We start from the raw sequence: 18,628 nt of genomic DNA on the forward strand, positions 1-18,628 counted from the left end.
GGAATGGTGGTGTTATTATAGAAAATAAAACTTTTTCTCATCTCTAGTTGCTTCAAATGGCCAATGACTTTTATTTATTATTATTATTATTATTATTATCATTTTGAGATAGTTTCTCTGTCGCTTAGGCTGGAGTGCAGTGGTGCGATCTCGGCTCACTGCAACCTCTGCCTCCCAGGATCAAGTGATTCTCCTGCCTCAACCTCCTGAGTAGCTGGGATTACAGGCGCCCGCCATGATGCCCAGCTGTTTTTTGTATTTTTGGTAGAGACGGGGTTTCACCATATCAGCCAGGCTGGTCTGAAACTCCTGAGCTCAAGTGATCCATCCACCTCAGCCTCCCAAAGTGCTGGGATTACAGGCATGAGCCACTGCGCCTAGCTTGACCAATGACTTCTAAATAAATGGCTTCAGAGCAAAGATAAAATTCAAGATGCTACCAATAAGACATGGCCTCAAAGTAAAGATCTCAGTGATGCAACTGTAAATCCCTTTGCTAAGACTTTTTTTTTTTTTTTTTTTTTTTTTTTTTTTGAGATGGAGTTTCGTTCTTGTTGCCCAGGCTGGAGTGCAATGGTGTGATCTTGGCTCACTGCAACCTCTACCTCCCTGGTTCAAGCAATTCTCCTGCCTCAACCTCCCTAGTATCTGGGATTACAGGCATGCATCACCACGCCTGGCTAATTTTGTATTTTTAGTAGAGACGAGGTTTCTCCATGATGGTCAGGCTCGTCTCGAGCTCCCGACCTCAGGTGATCCGCCCACCTCAGCCTCCCAAAGTGCTGGGATTATAGGCATGAGCCACTGCGCCCGGCCAACTTCAGAAGGATTTAAGACAAGGCCTCACAAAACCTTTCAGTTAGATAAAGGGATATCTAGAGGTCTTAAGGGAATACTTCTTAGGCTCACTATGTTAAACAACAGGGCTTCTAGGGATCTTAAGTGTGTTTTCTTACAGTAGCCTCACATAAGACTTGTGATAGAAAAGGTGGATGTGGCTTTTGTCTGCTGGAGTGGATCCCAATAAGATTCATAGGAAATCCACAAGATTTTAAAGAAATCATAATAATAAAAGAGGAACAGAGACAGTAGAAAGTGAAAATAGGTCTTTAGATTTCCAATCATCTATAGGCAGGAAACAAGCTAATAAGGCCACTCCATTGCAGAAATTAACCCATCTCTTATGTAAAAAGAAGGTTAACTCAGAAACTCAGAGGGTGGAGCCAAGGGTTGTGGAGAATCATTCTCAAGGTGTAGGACTTGGCTGTAATAGAGGAAGTGGTGATGTGTGTCTGATTAGATTTCAGAATTGTTATGGGCCAGTAACTGTTATGTGTCTCCTGTTCCTTCTCCCTTTTTCCTCACATTTTGAATGAGAGTGTCTATTGTGGTTATCTTAAGTCAGTTTCACTATTGTATGTTTGTATGTTGGGTGTGTGGGAGCAGATAATTTGTTTCTTTAATTCAGATCAGGAGGAACTATACTGCAGTAGCTGTACCTGAGGAACTGCATCTGAGGAGCCTCAACCACATCTGGACCTGATTTAGATATCGAGATTCTGGACATCAAGCTGATGCCATAATGAAATGAGACTTTTGAAGGTCTTAGAAGAGGGTGAGTGTATTTTGCATGTGGGAGGGACTTGTTGGGGCCAGAGGGTGGTCTGTGGTAGCTTGTCTCCAAAGTGGCCACCACCAATTTCTTCCCTTCTTGCCATTCAGTGGTGGAGTCTATTTCCCTTGTCCCCTTGAATCTGGGCTGGCTTTAGTGACTTGCTTAACCAGTAGACTGTAACTTTCTGGGACTTCAGAGGCTAGGTCATGAAAAGCCTTGCATCTTCTGCCTGTGCCCCTTGGAATCCTCTCTCTTGGACTGCTTGCGCATAGAACCTAGCCACCATGCTGTGAGAATCCCCAGCCAGATGGAGAGGACACATGTAGGCACTGGTTGATAGCCCCATTGAGCTACCAGCAAAGAGCCAGTATCAACTGTCAGCCTTATGAGTGAGTGAAGGAACCATGTTGAATAATCCAGCCCTAGCAGACACCACCTGGAGAAGAGCCGAGGTTTCAGACTTATGGCCCATGTTAAGACATCTCAGCCATCTTCATCCTTTCAGGGCACACCACCTGAGTTTCCCAGGCATCGTCAATCAGAGATGTCTGTGCCCTGCCAGAATTTGTGGCCCACAGAATCATGAGAATAATAAAATGATTATTGTTTAACACTACTAAGATTTAGAATAGTTTTTAAATTTAGCCGTAGATAACTGGAACATGGCCAGGCGCAGTGGCTCACACCTCTAATTCCAGAACTTTGGGAGGCTGAGGCGGGCGGGTCATCTGAGGTCAGGAGTTTGAGACCAGCCTGGCCAACATGGTGAAACCCAATCTCTACTAAAAATACAAAAATTAGACAGGCATGGTGGTGTGCGCCTGTAATGGTGGCAGGTGCCTGTAATCCCAGCCACTCGGGAGGCTGAGGCAGGAGAATCTCATGAACCCAGGAGGCAGTGGTTGCAGTGAGCTGAGATTGTGCCACTGCACTCCAGCCTGGGCGACACAGCAAGACAAGACCTTGTCTCCAAAAAAAAAAAAAGATAACTGGAACATTGCCAAACTGAATAGAAAATAATCCAAGTCTATGCAGTTTGTGAGAAATACACCCAAGACATAAGGAATGAGAGAGACTGGAAATAAAGATATGGAAAAATCTATTCCAAAAGAAAGCTGGCATAGCAGGTTAATGGTAGGCAAAACTGACTTGAAGGCAAAAATCATTATTTGCGTTAAAAATTATCAGAAAAAAATTGTAAAGGAAGAATTAAGCAAGAAGCTATAATTCCAAATCAGTATGCATCTTATAGCATGGCCTTAAAATATATAGATAGAATACAACATATGTAGATAGAATATAGGAAGAAAATATATAGATACAAATATGAATAAATGTATAAATCTATAAAATGGAAAAATTTAACATGTCTTTTCGAGTAATGGTCAAACAGACAAAAACAACTTGAGAAGATAACAGAAGATTTGAACAACCAACCAACAGGCTTCATTTGTTGGATATGTACCAAGCCCCACACTTAATAGATGAGAATATACATTCTTTTTAGGGAGTTTTTAAAAAATTGAACACACACTGAATTCATAAATCAAGTCTCAACAAAACCAATGAATGGATATTATGCAAACTATTCTCATACTCAATTCAGTTAAGATTGAAATTGAGCAAAAATATAACCAAAATAATTTTATATATTTGGAAATTTAAAAGCATACTTCTAAGTAACTCATAGATCAAATAAAAAATAATACTGGAAATTGTAAGTAAAGCTGAATGATAATATAAATACTGTGTATCAGAATTATGGGTTACAACTAAAGCAGCATTTAGAGGGAAATTTATATTATCACAAAGAAGATAAGGGTAAGAAAAACTAATTAAGAACATTAAAAAAGCCAAAGGGAAATTTACAGCCTTACACGCTTATATTAGAAAAAAAACAGAGTTCATTATTTATTAGTCTTAGTATTTGACTGACAGGTTATTTTTAAAAAGAAATGAATAAAAACCAAGGAAAGTAGAAGGGAAGAATAAAAAAAACCAGCAGAACTGAATGAAATTGAAAACAGGCTGGGCACAGTGGCTCATGCCTATAATCCCAGCACTTTGGGAGGCTGAGGCAGGTGGATCACTTGAGGTCAGGAGTTCAAGACCAGCCTGGCCAACATGGTGAAATCCTGTCTCTACTAAGAGTATAAAAATTAGCCATGCATGGTGGTGGGCACCTGTAATCCCAGCTACTTGGGAGGCTGAGGCATGAGAATTGCTTGAACCTGAAAGGCAGAGGTTGTAGTAAGTTGAGATCATGCCACTACACTCCAGCCTGGGCAACTGTCTCAAAAAAAAAAAAAAAAGAAAAGAAAAAGCCACAAAGATATAAAAGAATTAACAGCAACAAAAGTTGGTTTTCTAAAAAAAAAGGATTAAAATAAGACAAAGCCCTGCAAAGATTAATCAGCAAGACAGAGTGAAAATACAGATACCACTAAGATTGAACAAGAAGACATATCTACAAATACAGCATAGATTATGAAATAACAAATGTATTATTAACAAATCTATGGTGCTTTATAAACTTAGATAAAAAGAACAATTGTTGTGAAAAATATATATAATTTACCAAAATTGACTCAAGGAGGAATACAAACCTGAAGAGACCTATAATCATTAAATATTTTGAATTAATAAGTAAAGTACTACCTAATTGAAAAGAGGCACAGATGCAATTTTTACAATAGTTTTATAAAGGGGTATAATTGACATACAAAAAACTGCAGATATTTAAAGGTTACAACTTGGAAAGTTTTGACACATGTCTAAAACCATGAAACCATTGTTACAATGAAGATAAAGAACACGTTTATTACCTCTAAAGTCTCTCTTTTTTTTTTTTTTTTTTTTTTGAGATAGAGTCTCGCTCTGTCGCCCAGGCTAGATGGAGTGGTGCGACCTTAGTTCACTGCAACCTCCGCCTCCTGGGTTCAAGCAATTCTCCTGCCTCAGCCTCCTGAGTAGCTGGAATTACAGGCGCGCACCACCATACCTGGCTAATTTTTTTGTGTTTTTAGTGGAGACAGGGTTTTGCCATGTTGCCCAGGCTGGTCTCGAACTCCTGGGCTCAGGCAATCCACCCGTCTCGGCCTCCCAAAGTGCTAGGATTCCAGGCGTGAGCCACCGCGCCTGGCCTCTCCTGTCTCTACCACCCAGTTTCATCCCTAGGCAATCACTGATCTGCTTCATATAATAGAGTCTGCATTTTCTAGGCTTTTAAGTGGAATCAAGTAGTATGTACTCTTTGGGGAGAGGGGAGTGGGGTAGTTCTGGCTTCTTCCACTTAGCATCATTATTTTGAGATTTATTTATGTTGTTGATTGATCAAAGGTCTTTTTCATTGCTTAGTAGTACCATCGTATGGTTAGACCACATTTGATTTATTCGTTCACCTGTTGACAGCCACTTGGGTTATCTCCACTTTGAGGCTATTATAAATAATGCTTCTGTGAACATTTATAGTGATAAGTTTTTGTTCCTCGTTAAATATCTGGAAGTGTAATGGTTGGATTATATAAGTATACGGTTTAATTTTTAAGAAACTGCCAAACTGTTTTCCAAAGAGGTTTTGCCGTTTTACATTCCCACCAGGTTTGAATTCCTCCACAGCCTCAACAACATTTGGTATGGTCAGTCTTTATTTTTAGCCATTCTGATTAGCATAAAATAGTATTTCATTGTGGTTTTAACGTACTTAAGTGACTAATGCTGAGAATCTTTTCATGTACTTTTTGTCATTTGTATGTCTTTCGTGGTAAAGTGTCTATTTAAATATTTTGACCATTTTATTTTATTTTTTATTTTTTTAGAGATGGGGTCTCCCTGTGTTGCCCAGGCTGGTCTCAAACTCCTGGGTTCAAGTGATCCTCCTACATCAGTCTCCCAGTGTGTTGGGATTACAGGCGTGAGTCACCACATCCAGCCTCTTTTTACCATTTTTTAATTAATTGGGTTGTTTATTTTCTGATTATTGAGTTTTGAGAGTTATTTATATATTCTAGATATAAGTCCTTTATCAGATAGATGATTGGCAAATATTTCCTCCCAGTCTGTGGCTTATTTTTTTTATTCTCTTCACAATGCCTTTTGAAAAGCAAAATCTTTGTATTTTGATGAAGCCCAATTTATCAATTTGCTCTTTTATGGCTTGTAGTTTTGGTGTCATATCTAAGAAATCTTTGTCCAACCCAAGACTAGAAGAGCTTTCTCTTATGTTTTCTTCTAGAAGCTTTATAATTCTGGTTTAACATTTTATACCAATGGCCCATTTTGAGTTAATTTTTGTATATGGTACAAGGTTTATATTGAAGTTCTTTTTTTTTTTGCATATGAATATCTAATTGTTGCAGCATCATTTGTTGGTAAGACTGTCTTTTCTCCACTGAATTGCTCTTGTACCTTTGTTGAAAATCAGTTGTCTACAGATGTGTGGGTATATTTTTGGACTTTCTTCTGTTCCGTCGATCTGTTTGTCTAACTTGTCACAACTACCACGTTATTTTTATAGCTATAGTTTTTATAAGTCTTAAAAACTGATAGAGGTAGTCCTCCAGCTTTGTATTTCTTTTTCAAAGTTGTTTTGACTCTTCTGCGTCCTTTACATTTCCATGTGAATTTTAGAATCAGTTTGTCAGATTCTACAACAAAGCATCTGGGATTTTTATTGGAATTGTATTGAATCTGCATTTGGAGAGAATTGATAGCTTAACAATATTGATTCTTTTGGTCATGAATGGCATATCTATACCATCTTGTGGACATCTTTTATTTCTCTCAGAAGTGTTTGATATATTTTTTTTTTCCTGCCTCAGCCTCCCGAGTAGCTGGGATTACAGACGTACGCCACCAGACCTGGCTAATTTTTGTATTTTTAGTAGAGATGAGGTTCGCCATGTTGTCTAGGCTGGTCTCACTCCCACCCTCAGGTGATCCTCCCACCCCGGCCTCCTGGCCATGTTTAATAGTTTTCAATAGGTCTTGCACATCTTTTGTCCAATGTATCGATGTTTCATGTTCCATGTTTCATGTTTTTGTTATTACCCTGGAAAGGAGTCCTGATCTAGACCCCAAGAGAGGATTCTTGGATCTCATGCAAGAAAGAATTTGTGGTGAGTCCACAGAGTAAAGTGAATGCAAGTTTAAGAAAGTAAAGGAATAAAAGAATGGCTGCTTCATAAGCAGAGCAGCCCTGAGTGCTGCTGGTTGGCTATTTTTGTGGTTATTTCTTGATCGTATATGCTCAACAAGGGGTGGATTATTCATTCATGAGTTTTGTAGGAAAAGGGGAGGCATTTCCCACAACTAAGGGGTCCCCTTCCTTTTAGGGTAACTTCTGATGTTGCCATGGTATTTGTAAACTGTCATGGCACTGGTGGGAGTGTCTTTTAGCATACTAATGCATTATCATTAGCATATAACCAGCAGTGAGGACAACCAGAGGCACTTCTTGGTTTTGGTCAGCTTCTTTACCATGTCCTGTTTTATCAGCGGTGTCTTTGTTACCTGTGTCTTGTGCCAACCTCCTATCTCATCCTGTGACCAAGAATGCCTAGCTTCCTGGGAATGCAGCCCAGCAGGTCTCATTTTACCCAGCCTCTATTTAAGATGGAGTCGCCTTGGTTCTAATGCTTCTGACAATATGGTTGCTTTTTGCTAATATACAGAAATATCAATTGACTTTTATAAATTGATCTTTTAGTCTTTAAGTTTGCTAAATTCTTTTTTTTTTTTTTTTTTTTTTTTTGAGACAGAGTCTCACTCTGTTGCCCAGGCTGGAGTACAGTGGCACGATCTCGGCTCGCTGCAACTTCTACCTCCTTTGTTCAAGCAGTTCTCCTGCCTCAGCCTCCCTAGTAGCTGGGACTGCAGGCGCTTACCACCATATCCAGCTGATTTTTGTATTTTAGTAGACACGAGGTTTCACCATGTTGGCCAGGCTGGTCTGGAACTCCTGACCTGAAGCAATCCACCTGCCTTGGCCTCCCAAAATGTTGGGATTACAAGCGTGAGCCACCACGCTCGGCCCTAAATTTGCTAAATTCTTGTTTTCGTTCTAGTAGCTTTTTTGTAGATTTCATCAGATTTTCAACTGAGGCAGTTTTTTGTCAACTATGAGTAAAGACAGTTTTACGACTTGCTTTCTAGTCTAGATACTTTTTAAGTTCTTATTTTATTGTACTTTTCAGATCATCCCATACAATGTTGAATAGAAGTGGTGAGAGTAGACATCAATAAGTGTGATATTAGCTGTTGCTTTTTTTCTAGATCTCCTTTATCATGTTGAGAAAGTTTCCTTGTATTCCTAGTTTTCTGACAGTTTTCACCAGGAATGTCTGGTGGATTTTGTCTAATGCATTTTCTGTAGCTATTGAAATGATCACATGATCTTTTTAATTTTGTTAACATGGTGAGTTACATTGATTCTTTTTTTTTTTTGAGACAGAGTCTCGCTTTGTCACCCAGGCTGGAGTGCAGTGGCGCCATCTCGGCTCACTGCAACCTCTGCCTCCCAGGTTCAAGCAATTCTCTTACCTTAGCCTCCTGAGTAGCTGGGACTACAGGCGCCCGCCACCACGCCTGGCTAATTTTTTGTATTTTTTGTAGAGACGGGGTTTCACCGTGTTAGCTAGGATGGTCTCGATCTCCTGACCTCATGATCCGCCCACCTTGGCCTCCCAAAGTGCTGGGATTACAGGCATGAGCCACCACACCTGGCCCATTGATTCATTTTTAAATGTTAAACTCACCTTGTATTCTTTTTTTTTTTTTTTTTTTTTTTGAGACGGAGTCTTGCTCTGTCACCCAGGCTGGAGTGCAGTGGCGCAATCTCGGCTCACTGCAAGCTCCGCCTCCCGGGTTCATGCCATTCTCCTGCCTCAGCCTCTCCGAGTAGCTGGGACTACAGGCGCCCGCCACCACGCCCGGCTAATTTTTTGTATTTTTAGTAGAGACGGGGTTTCACCGTGGTCTCGATCTTCTAACCTCGTGATCCGCCCGCCTCGGCCTCCCAAAGTGCTGGGATTACAAGCGTGAGCCACTGCACCCGGCCACTCACCTTGTATTCTTAGGATAAATTTCACTTGATTGTAATGTATTCTTTTTATATATTGCTGGGTTTGGTTTGCTGAAATTTTTAAAATATTTTTTCATCTATGTTCATGAGAGTTATTAGTATGCAATTTTCTTTAGGTCTTTGCAAGGCTTTGGTATTAGGATAATGCTGACATGATAAAATGGGGTAGGAAATGTTTCTTCTTTTCAGTGTTCTAGAAGAGTTGTTATAGATTTCCTTCTGATCTTTATTTTCTTTCTTCTGGTTGCTTTGTGTTTTATTCTTCTTTTTCTGGATTTTTTTTTTTTTTTTTTTTTTTTGAGACAGGGTCTCCCTCTGTCACCCAGGCTAGAGTGCAATGGCATGATCTCGGCTCACTGCAAGCTCCGCATCCTGGGCTCAAACGATCTTTCTGCCTCAGCCTCTCAAGTAGCTGGGACTACATGCCTGGCACCACCATCCCTGGCTAATTTTTGCATTTTTTGTAGAGATAGGGTTTTGCCATGTTGCCCAGGCTGGTCTCGAACTCCTGTACTCAAGTGATCCGCCTGCCTCGGCCTCCCAAAGTGCTGGGATTACAGGCATGAGCCACTGCGCCTGGCCATGTTTCTTGATTCTTTTTTTTTTTTTGAGACGGAGTCTTGCTCTGTCCCCCAGGCTGGAGTGCAGTGGCGCGATCTCGGCTCACTGCAAGCTCCGCCTCCCCGGTTCACGCCATTCTCTTGCCTCAGCCTCCCGAGTAGCTGGGACTACAGGCGCCCGCCACCACGACCAGCTAATTTTTTGTATTTTTAGTAGAGACGGGGTTTCACCGTGTTAGCCAGGATGGTCTCGATCTCCTGACCTCATGATCCGCCCGCCTCGGCCTCCCAAAGTGCTGGGATTACAGGCTTGAGCCACCGCGCCCGGCCCTGTTTCTTGATTCTTGAAATGGAAGCTGAAGTCTTTTATTTGAGATCTTCTTTTATTAATAGGAGTGTTTAGTGTTATACATTTCCTTTAGTGCTGTTTTAGCAACATTCCACAAATTTTGATGTATTTTCATTTTCATTCAGTTCAAAACACTTTCTAATTTACCTTTTGATTTATTCTTTGACCCATCAGTTACTTAGGTGTGTATTACTTTACTTCCTGATATTTGGGAGTTTTGCAGATATTTTCCTTTGTTGATTCCTAGTTTAATTCCATTATGGTTAGAGAACATACTTTGTATGACTCTAATTCCTTTATATTTATTGAGTATTGATTTATGGCCTCAAATATGGCTTATCTTGGTAAATTTTTTACATGCACTGAAAAAATATTTTTCTATTATTGGTGCATTTTTCTTGTGTTTTTTGTTCTTGTGGTTCATGTAGCATCTTAGATCTATGAGTTCATTGTCAATATCAAATTTGGAAAAATTTGACCACTATTTCTTTAAATATCCCTGTCTTTCCTCTCTTTCCTTCTGGGAACTTTAGTTACATGTATATTAAACTGCTTAAAGTGTTCCCAGAATTCACTCATAGTCTTTTTATTCTTTTTCCACTCTGGTTTATTTTGCGTAGTTTTTGTTATGTGTCTTCTAGTTCACTCATCTCTTATGTTTTGTCTGATCTGCCGTCAGTCTTATCCAATGCATTTTTCATATTAGACATTATTCTTTTTATCTGTAGAAGTTGGATTTAGGCCTTATTTTCTTTCTCCCATGTTTCTACTTAGCTTTTTGAATATGGAATAACTTTTTTAATTCCCTCGTCTGCTAATTCTAACATATATGTCAATTTTGTTAGCTTCAGTTGATTGATTTTTTTCTTCTTCGTGGGTCATATTTTCTTCTTTGCATGTTTGATAAATTTGTGTGGATTACAAATATTGTGAATTTTACCTTTTTAGGTACTGGATTTTTTTTTATTTGTTCTGTGTCACAGTTAATTTATTAATACAGTTGAATCCTTTCCTTAAGATTTGTTTCAAAAACATAGAGAGAAGAGGGGGAGAAAAAAAAAAGATTTGTTAGGTGGGGCCAGAGCAGTTTTCCATCTAGGGTAGTTATTCCTCAAGATCCTTGGAATACTCTACCTCGTGCCCTGTTAATTATGGGGTTTTCCAGTTTGGCTGGTGGGAACAGGCATTGTTCTTGTTCTGTTTGAGTGCCAGCTGGTGTTCCCTCTAGTTCTCTGAGTAGTTCCTACATGCACTCACTGGTCAGTACCCCACTGAGTACTTAAGAGGAGCCCACTGCAGAGCTCCAGGTGCTCCCAGCTGCAGCCCCTTTTCCAGCACTCCATCCTGCACACTCTCTCTGCCTTGGCCTTCCCAGACTCTCAGCTCCATCTCTTCAGCTAAGATAGCCCTGGGCTCTAGTTGGGTTCTTCCTTCATTAAACTGCACCTTGGAAATATTCTCAAGGCAGTAAGCAGAAGCATTCACAGAACTTACTTCACTTGTTTTCGGACTCTCAGGGATCGCTGTTCTTCATTGCCTAATGTGCAGTGTCTTTGAAACCATCGTTTCATGTATTTTCTCTGCTTTTTTTGTTTGTTTGTTTCAGGCAGGTAGGTAAATCTTATACTTGTTATTCCATATTGGCTAGAAATGGAAGTCCATTATTTTAAATACTTCTTATGTGCTTGAAATGCTTCAGGATAAACATGTACACTAAATGGATATATTTGCCAAAGACGAGGTACTGATAGAAATTTTCTAGACTTTAAAATTAAGTTTCACCTTCTTATCTTCCATCATTTTGAGAGACTAAAGTTTTATATTTTAAGTGTTTTTTGGTAATTGCTTGTGCTTTGCTTTTTATCTATAAAAAAAGAGGTTTAATATGTTCTATGGTTGTGTGAATCAAACAATATAGTACTTTTCGTACCACAGGCCCTGAGGTCTGAACTCCGCATCACTATCTTTTTTCGTATTAGATTCCAAATAGCATCAGGTGGTCATTTTTAAAATTTAAAACCAGTCTACCTATCTTGTTTGATTTGATCTTGTGACCTTAGGGAAGAAACCCACCCAGGAATAGAATAAAGAAACTTTTTACATCCTGAGGCTTTAAAAAACAAAATCAAAATCCAGCTATTTAAAAAATTTTAATATATTTAAACCTTTCTACAATGGAGTCATTTTTTTAAAAAGAAAGCACTGTCCTTTGCCTGGTTAATGAATAATGTGAGTACTATTTTATTATAAATAATTGATTTCCAGGACTTCCTGGGGTAGGAAGAATGTGTCCTAGCTGAATAAATTAAGGGAAGTGATAACGACTGAATTCTGTTAGTGGAAGTAATAAAGGAAAGAAAGGTATGAGGTTGGGGTTGACTGTGAGCAGAGAGTGATTCCGTAGTTAAGATGAAGGGATTTGTTAGTCTTCTCAGAGAGGAAGGACAAGCGTGAGGAATAGGAAAATTTCACCTGTAGGTGGGATGGAAAAAGCTTGGAATAGTTGGCTAGGCATAGTGGCTCACGCCTGTAATCCCAGCACTTTGGGAGGCTGAGGTGGGCGGATCACCTAAGGTCAGGAGTTCAAGACCAGCATGGCCAACATGGTGAAACCCCCATCTCTACTAAAAATAAAAAAATTAGCTGGGCATGGTGGTGTGTGCCTGTAATCCCAGCTGCTTGGCAGGCTAAGGCAGGAGAATCGCAGGAACCCAGGAGGCAGAGGTTGCAGTGAGCCAAGATTGCACCACTGCACTCCAGCCTAGATGACAGAGTTGAGACTCTGTCTCAGAAAAAAAAAAGCTTGGAATAGTTGTTTGGGGGCCATCCTGAGACAATGTGATTCTCACATATGGGAGTATGAAGATAAGGAATCTCTTGGGGAATTCTAGCTTGTGACTTTCACTCCTGCTTTCTCTTTCTTCTCTGTGTTCAGTACGCAATTGTTGATTAATTGAAAAGGAGTGGAAATGAAAAAACGAAAAAAAATTTTTTTTCAAACTAGAAAAATGTATTAAGAAATTGAAAATGAAATCATTAGTTTCTAGAGCTTTATTTTTGGCAAACTAGAATAATCCAAGTTTTATTTTACTAATTTTATTGAATTAGAGCCCTAGGAAGGTAAGCAAATTTGTTTTCTGCTACAATATTTTTGTAAAGGTGAAATCTAGTTAAAATATCTTGGAGTATAAAAAATTAGAAGACATGGTACAGACGAGGCCAGTGCTGCTCAGGGGTTAATAAGGCTGGGACAGCCAGCTCTAGCTGTTAGCATATGTAGGTATTATATATACTAAAGGCCGTGAGCTACAGCCTTTGCTTTCTCTGCCATCTATGGCCTCCTTCGTGTATTTATGTATGTAGCCTCCCTGATGTGTGGATGTATGGATGTATTTACAGCTAGCATCAGCTATGGTTAGGGCTGCATTCTGTTCTTTCTCTCCCATCTGAGGCCTCCTGGAGTCATTCTTGGAAGAGTTCACACAAGTTTGTTGAACTGAATTAAACTTCAAGTTTTTGTTAGAAGAATTGGGCAGGGATCAGAGCATAGAGATTCCTGATGGAGAATCCATCAGGCAAGGAAATGAACAGCTCTTTGTGTCCTGAGATGACCAGCTTCTCCTACCCAGACCAGGAAGGATTGTTTTGCCAGTCTTTCCATGGTGTCAGGGAACCAGGATTGAGGAGTCTAAACTTCAGTTTTGGCAAGTTGGAAAAGAAAAAAAGATACAAAAAAAGGAACTTAGGTTGAACTTCCTGCCAGTCTTTCCCCAGAAGGAAATGTTCTTCCTGACCTTGTAGAACCATGTGATTAAAGTTCTTCATGTCCGGCCGGGTGTGGTGGCTCACGCTTGTAATCCCAGCACTTTGGGAGGCCGAGGCGGGCAGATCATGAGGTCAGGAGATCGAGACCACAGTGAAACCCCGTCTCTACTAAAAATACAAAAAATTAGCCGGGCGTGGTGGTGGGCGCCTGTAGTCCCAGCTACTCGGAGAGGCTAAGGCAGGAGAATGGCGTGAACCTGGGAGGCGGAGCTTGCAGTGAGCCGAGATCGCGCCACTGCACTCTAGCCTGGGCGACAGAGCGAGACTCCGTCTCAAAAAAAAAAAAAAAAAAAAAAAAAGTTCTTCATGTCCTTTTCAGAATTCTGAGCAGTAATCCTCTATTTTCTTTTATTTTCTTTCTTTCTTTCTTTTTTTTTTTTTTTTTTGAGATAGGGTCTGGCTGTGTCACCCAGGTTGGAGTGCAGTGGCACGATCTCAACCTCCACCTTGCTAACTGCAACCTTCACCTCCCAGGCTCAAGCGATCCTCCCACCTTGGTCTCTTTAGTAGCTGGGACTATAGGCGAATGCCACCCCACCCAGCTAATTTTTGTATTTTGTGTAGAGACAGGGGTCTCTCTTTGTTGCCCAAGCTGGTCTCAAATTCCTGAGCTCAAGTAATCCGCCCACCTTGGCCTCCCAAAGTGCTGGGATTAGGGCCATGAACCACCATGCCTGGCCTAAATCCTCTATTTAAACTAAGACCACCTTCCTACCCCCAACCTCCACCAAAAAGAAATTTTAGTTATATCAAACCAACTAGTTTTAGGTCACAGTGTCTTTCTTTGGAGGGTGAAAATGAAAGAGTTGAGGCCACACAATATACAATGAAATGGTAATGTGAGCATTAATTAGAATTATAGGTGTTTTAGAGCAGTAGTTCTCAAACTTTTTTGTCTCAGGGCCCTTTACACTCTTTATTTTTTTATTTTTTATTTTTGTGTGTGTGAGATGGAGTCTTGCTCTGTTGCCCAGGCTGGAGTGCAGTGGCGCAATCTCAGCTCACTGCACCCTCTGCCTCCCGGGTTCAAGCTTCTCCCCATGAGACTTGCCTTGGCCTTTCCTTTTTTACCTTTACCTGGCTTTCAAAGACAAATATAAACATGAGAGGAGGGGAGTTAGTTTTTTTTTTTTTGAGACAGGGTTTCACTCTCATCACCCAGGCTGGAGTGCAAGTGGCATGCTCTCAGCTCACTACAACCTCCACCTCCTGGGCTCAAGTGATCCTCCTGCCTCAGCCTCCCGAGTAGCTGGGACCATAGGCACATGCCACCGTGCCCGGCTAATTGTTTGTATTTTTAGTAGAGATGGGTTTCACCATGTTGGCCAGGCTGGTCCCGAACTCCTGACCTCAAGTGATCCACCTGCCTTGGCCTCCCAGAGTGCTGGGATTACAGGGGTGAGCCACCACTTCCAGCTCCTTTACACTCTTAAAAATTAAGGATCCCAAAGAGTTGTCTCTGTGGGTTATATCTATATCAATACTTACAATGTTAGGAATTAAACCTGATAATTTAAAAATGTTGATTGATTGATTGATTTAAAATAACTGTAAACCCACCATGTGTTATTTATTTAAAATGGAGACATTTAATAATATTTAAATATTAATAAATTGAAAATAATAATCCCACTATATATTAACGTAAATAATATTTTCGTGAAAAATAACTATATTTTCTAAAACAAAAAGACATTTAATGGGAAGAAAAGCATTGTTTTATATTCCTACGAATCTCTTTGATGACCAAATTCATAAAAAACTGTTGGATTCTTGTATCTGCTTTTGCCTTATCTGACGTGTTGCCACACATCTTTTATCCTCTGGAAAACTCCACTGTATACTTATAAAATAATAAGAGTAAAAAGAACAAATATAATCTTAGTGTTATCATGAAAATACTTTTAACCTCAAGCACCCCCTCCAGGGATACCTCCAGTAGTTTCTGGACCATGTTTTGAGACCACTGTTCCCAAACTGTTTATGTGTGAGAAAAGAGAAACACAAGAGTCATCAGCGTTACTTCTACAGTAGATTTTTCCTTGTGTTTAATCAGTACTGGCTGTTTAGCCTAATAAGCAGTATAACATCCAGACTCCAGAATTGAAGTGGGTGGTATAGCTGAAAACTCCAAGCACTGTACCGGGAGTAAGTCTCAGTTTAATGTGCTTTTTAAAAGTAGTTGTTGTTCAGTGTTTTTGTAGGCTATTGCTAACCAGTGGGAGAGTAAAGTTAAGGCAGCTCTCTGGGAAAGAAAAACCAAAGAATTTTAGAGATTAAAAATGACCTTTAAAGATTATCTGGTCATCGAATTTTAGACTTTTGGATTTGAAAGTCAGATGCTGAGAGGTCATCTAATCCAACCCTTAAGCTTTTTAGTGATTATAATTAGTACTTGTGATACACAGGCTAAGTTCTTTATGTAGAGCTCCTTCTCCCCACCCCACGTCATTTTGATGTTTACTGTTTCTTTTGAATGTTTTTTATAATAGAAAATGTCGATCATGTACTCCATTACTCACCTTCAACAATTGTGAATTCATGGCCACTTGTTTCACATATAGCCCTATCCACACCATCCACTCCCTGGATTATTGGATGCAAATTGAAGAATTTTATAACTTCACCTGTAAACATATCACTATATCTCTAAAGATAAAGACTTTAAATAACTTCAATTCCATTATCATGCTAAAAAATTAGCAATAATTTTTTAATAGCATAAATACCCAGTGTTCACATTTCCCTCATTGTGTTATTCATAAATGTATATTTTTTCAGTATGTTTGAATCAGGATGCAAATGAGTATCATATAGTGCAGTTTGTTGATTTGTCTCTTAACATTAGTCCTCTCGTCTCCCCTGCTTTTTGTTTTGCAGTTTTTTGTTGTAGAAATCAAGTCATTTGTGTTGCAGAATTTCCCTGAGTCTGAATTTTGCCAATTACATCTCTGTAGTGTCTTTTAACATGTTCCTTTGTCTTCCGCAACTCCTGTAAATTGGTATTTATATTTATATTTATTTTATTTTATTTTATTTTATTTTATTTTATTTTATTTTATGAGACAGAGTCTCGCATCGCTCAGGCTGGAGTGCAGTGGCGTGATCTCGGCTCACTGCACCCTCCACCTTCCGGGTTCAAGCGATTCTCCTCCTCAGCCTCCCACATAGCTGGGATTACAGGGGCCCACCACCACGCCTGGCTAATTCTTGTATTTTTAGTAGAGACAGGGTCTCATCATATTGGCCAGGCTGGTCTTGAACTCCTGACCTCAAGTGATCTGCCTGCCTCAGCCTCCCCAGAGTGCTGGGATTACAGGTGTGAGCCACTGCGCCCGGCAGTACTTCTATTTAGAAGGGTGCTCAGACTTATTCATGAGTGGTGTTAAATACTTCCATCAGAAGGTACATAAATGTCTGCTTGTCTTTTTTGTTTTAAAATTTTATCTATTTATTATTATTATTTTTGAGACAAGGCCTTGTTCTGTCACCCAGGCTGGAGGTGCAGTAGCATGATCACAGCTCACTGCAGCTTCAACCTCCTGGGCTCAATTGATCTTCCTACCTCAGCTTCCTGAGTAGCTGCGACTGCAGGCATGCACCACCACGCCTGGCTAATTTTTGTTTGTTTGTTTATTTTGTAGAGATAGAGTTTTACTGTGTTGCCTAGGCTGGTCCTGAACTCCTGGGCTCAAGCCATCTGCCAGCCTTGGCCTTCCCCTTAAAGTGCTGGGATTACAGGTATAAGCCACCACAATGGGCCTATTTTAATTTTTATTTTACTTTTTTGAGTCAGGGTCTTGCTGTGTCGCCCAGGCTGGAGTGCAGTGGCACAATTGCAGCTCACTGCAGCCTCAACCTCCTGAGCTCAAGTGATCCTCCTGCCTCAGCCTGCCTAATAGCTAGGAGCACAGGTGTGTGCCACAATGCCTAGCTAATTTTTAAATTTTTTTTGTAGAGATAGGGTCTCACTATGTTGCCTAGGCTCGTCTTGAACTCCTGGGTTCAAGCAGTCGTCTTGCCTTGGCCTCTCAAAGTGTTGAGATTGCGGGCGTGAGCCACCTCGCCCGACCTGTCTCTTTTTGTGTGATGTTGGTAACTATTGATGATTTTTACTTAGGTCCATTAAATCATTAAGAGCTATACAATGATGATATTCCAGTTCTATTATTCTTTCATTTATTAGCTGGAATACTTCTATAAAGAGAAACCTCCCCTTTTCTAATCTTTGATTTACCCAGTGATATAATACATATGGGAAAGTCAGGATGAATGTTTTGTTCTTTCCCCTTGTTTACCAATTTTCAGAATACTGTATTGGTTCACTAGCATTCTCCAATTAGGCATTGGTTTTGGTGGGTTTTTTTGGTATCATAAACTCTTGGTTTTAAACATTTTTGAATATGTTTCAATTTGTTGCATTTTTTTCCTTTTCTAGTGATTTTACTTGTGTATTTCTTCTTTCTTTCTTTTTTTTTTTTTTTTTTGAGACAGAGTTTCGCTCCTGTTGCCCAGGCTGGAGTGCAGTGGTGCGATCTCAGCTCACTGCAACCTCCGCCTCTCGGGTTCAAGGGTTTCTCCTGCCTCAGTCTCCTGAGTAGCTGGGATTACAGGCATGCACCATCTCGCCCAACTAATTTTGTATTTTTAGTAGAGATGGGGTTTCTCCATGTTGGTCAGGCTGGTCTTGAACTCCTGACCTCAGGTGATCCTCCTGCCTCGGCCTCCTAAAGTACTGGGATTACAGGCACCATGCCCAGTGGCATATATATTTCTTCTAATAAACTCAGCTTGATGATGAGAATGTGTCTTAGACATCTTTCTGTCCATGGTGCCTAGTGCATGGCTTTCAATAAATGTCGAATGAATGAGTTGATATTCTGAGCAGCATTTAAAAATAAGAGCTAGTGGCTGGGCACGGTGGCTCATGCCTGTAATCCCAGCACTTTGGGAGGCCAAGGCGGGAGGATCACGAGGTCAGGAGATGAGACCATTCTGGCCAACACGGTGAAACCCTGTCTCTACTAAAAATACAAAAATTAGCTGGGCGTGGTGGCGGGCACCTTTAGTCCCAGCTACTTGGGAGGCTGAGGCAGGAGAATGGCGTGAACCTGGGAGGCAGAGCTTGCAGTGAGCTGAGATTGCGCCACTGCTCTCCAGCCTGGGCGGCAGAATGAGACTCCATCTCAAAAAAAAAA

General features: G+C 40.3%; 1 protein-coding gene and 1 long non-coding RNA gene across 6 annotated transcripts in view; both read left to right on the forward strand.

Moving 5' to 3' along the window:
• The window catches only part of AHCYL2 (adenosylhomocysteinase like 2), a 207,938-nt gene that overhangs the window by 47,341 nt on the left and 141,969 nt on the right, over positions 1-18,628 (forward strand). The window lies entirely within an intron of this gene.
• Positions 1-18,628, forward strand: part of LOC129484993 (uncharacterized) — a 73,949-nt gene that overhangs the window by 19,078 nt on the left and 36,243 nt on the right. Inside the window, exon 2 of the long non-coding RNA XR_008658586.2 lies at positions 1,469-1,615. This is a non-coding gene — a long non-coding RNA (uncharacterized lncRNA). The remainder of the gene's footprint in view (positions 1-1,468; positions 1,616-18,628) is intronic.

This window comes from Symphalangus syndactylus, chromosome 6 (assembly GCF_028878055.3).
Source record: "Symphalangus syndactylus isolate Jambi chromosome 6, NHGRI_mSymSyn1-v2.1_pri, whole genome shotgun sequence".
NCBI lineage: Eukaryota > Metazoa > Chordata > Mammalia > Primates > Hylobatidae > Symphalangus > Symphalangus syndactylus.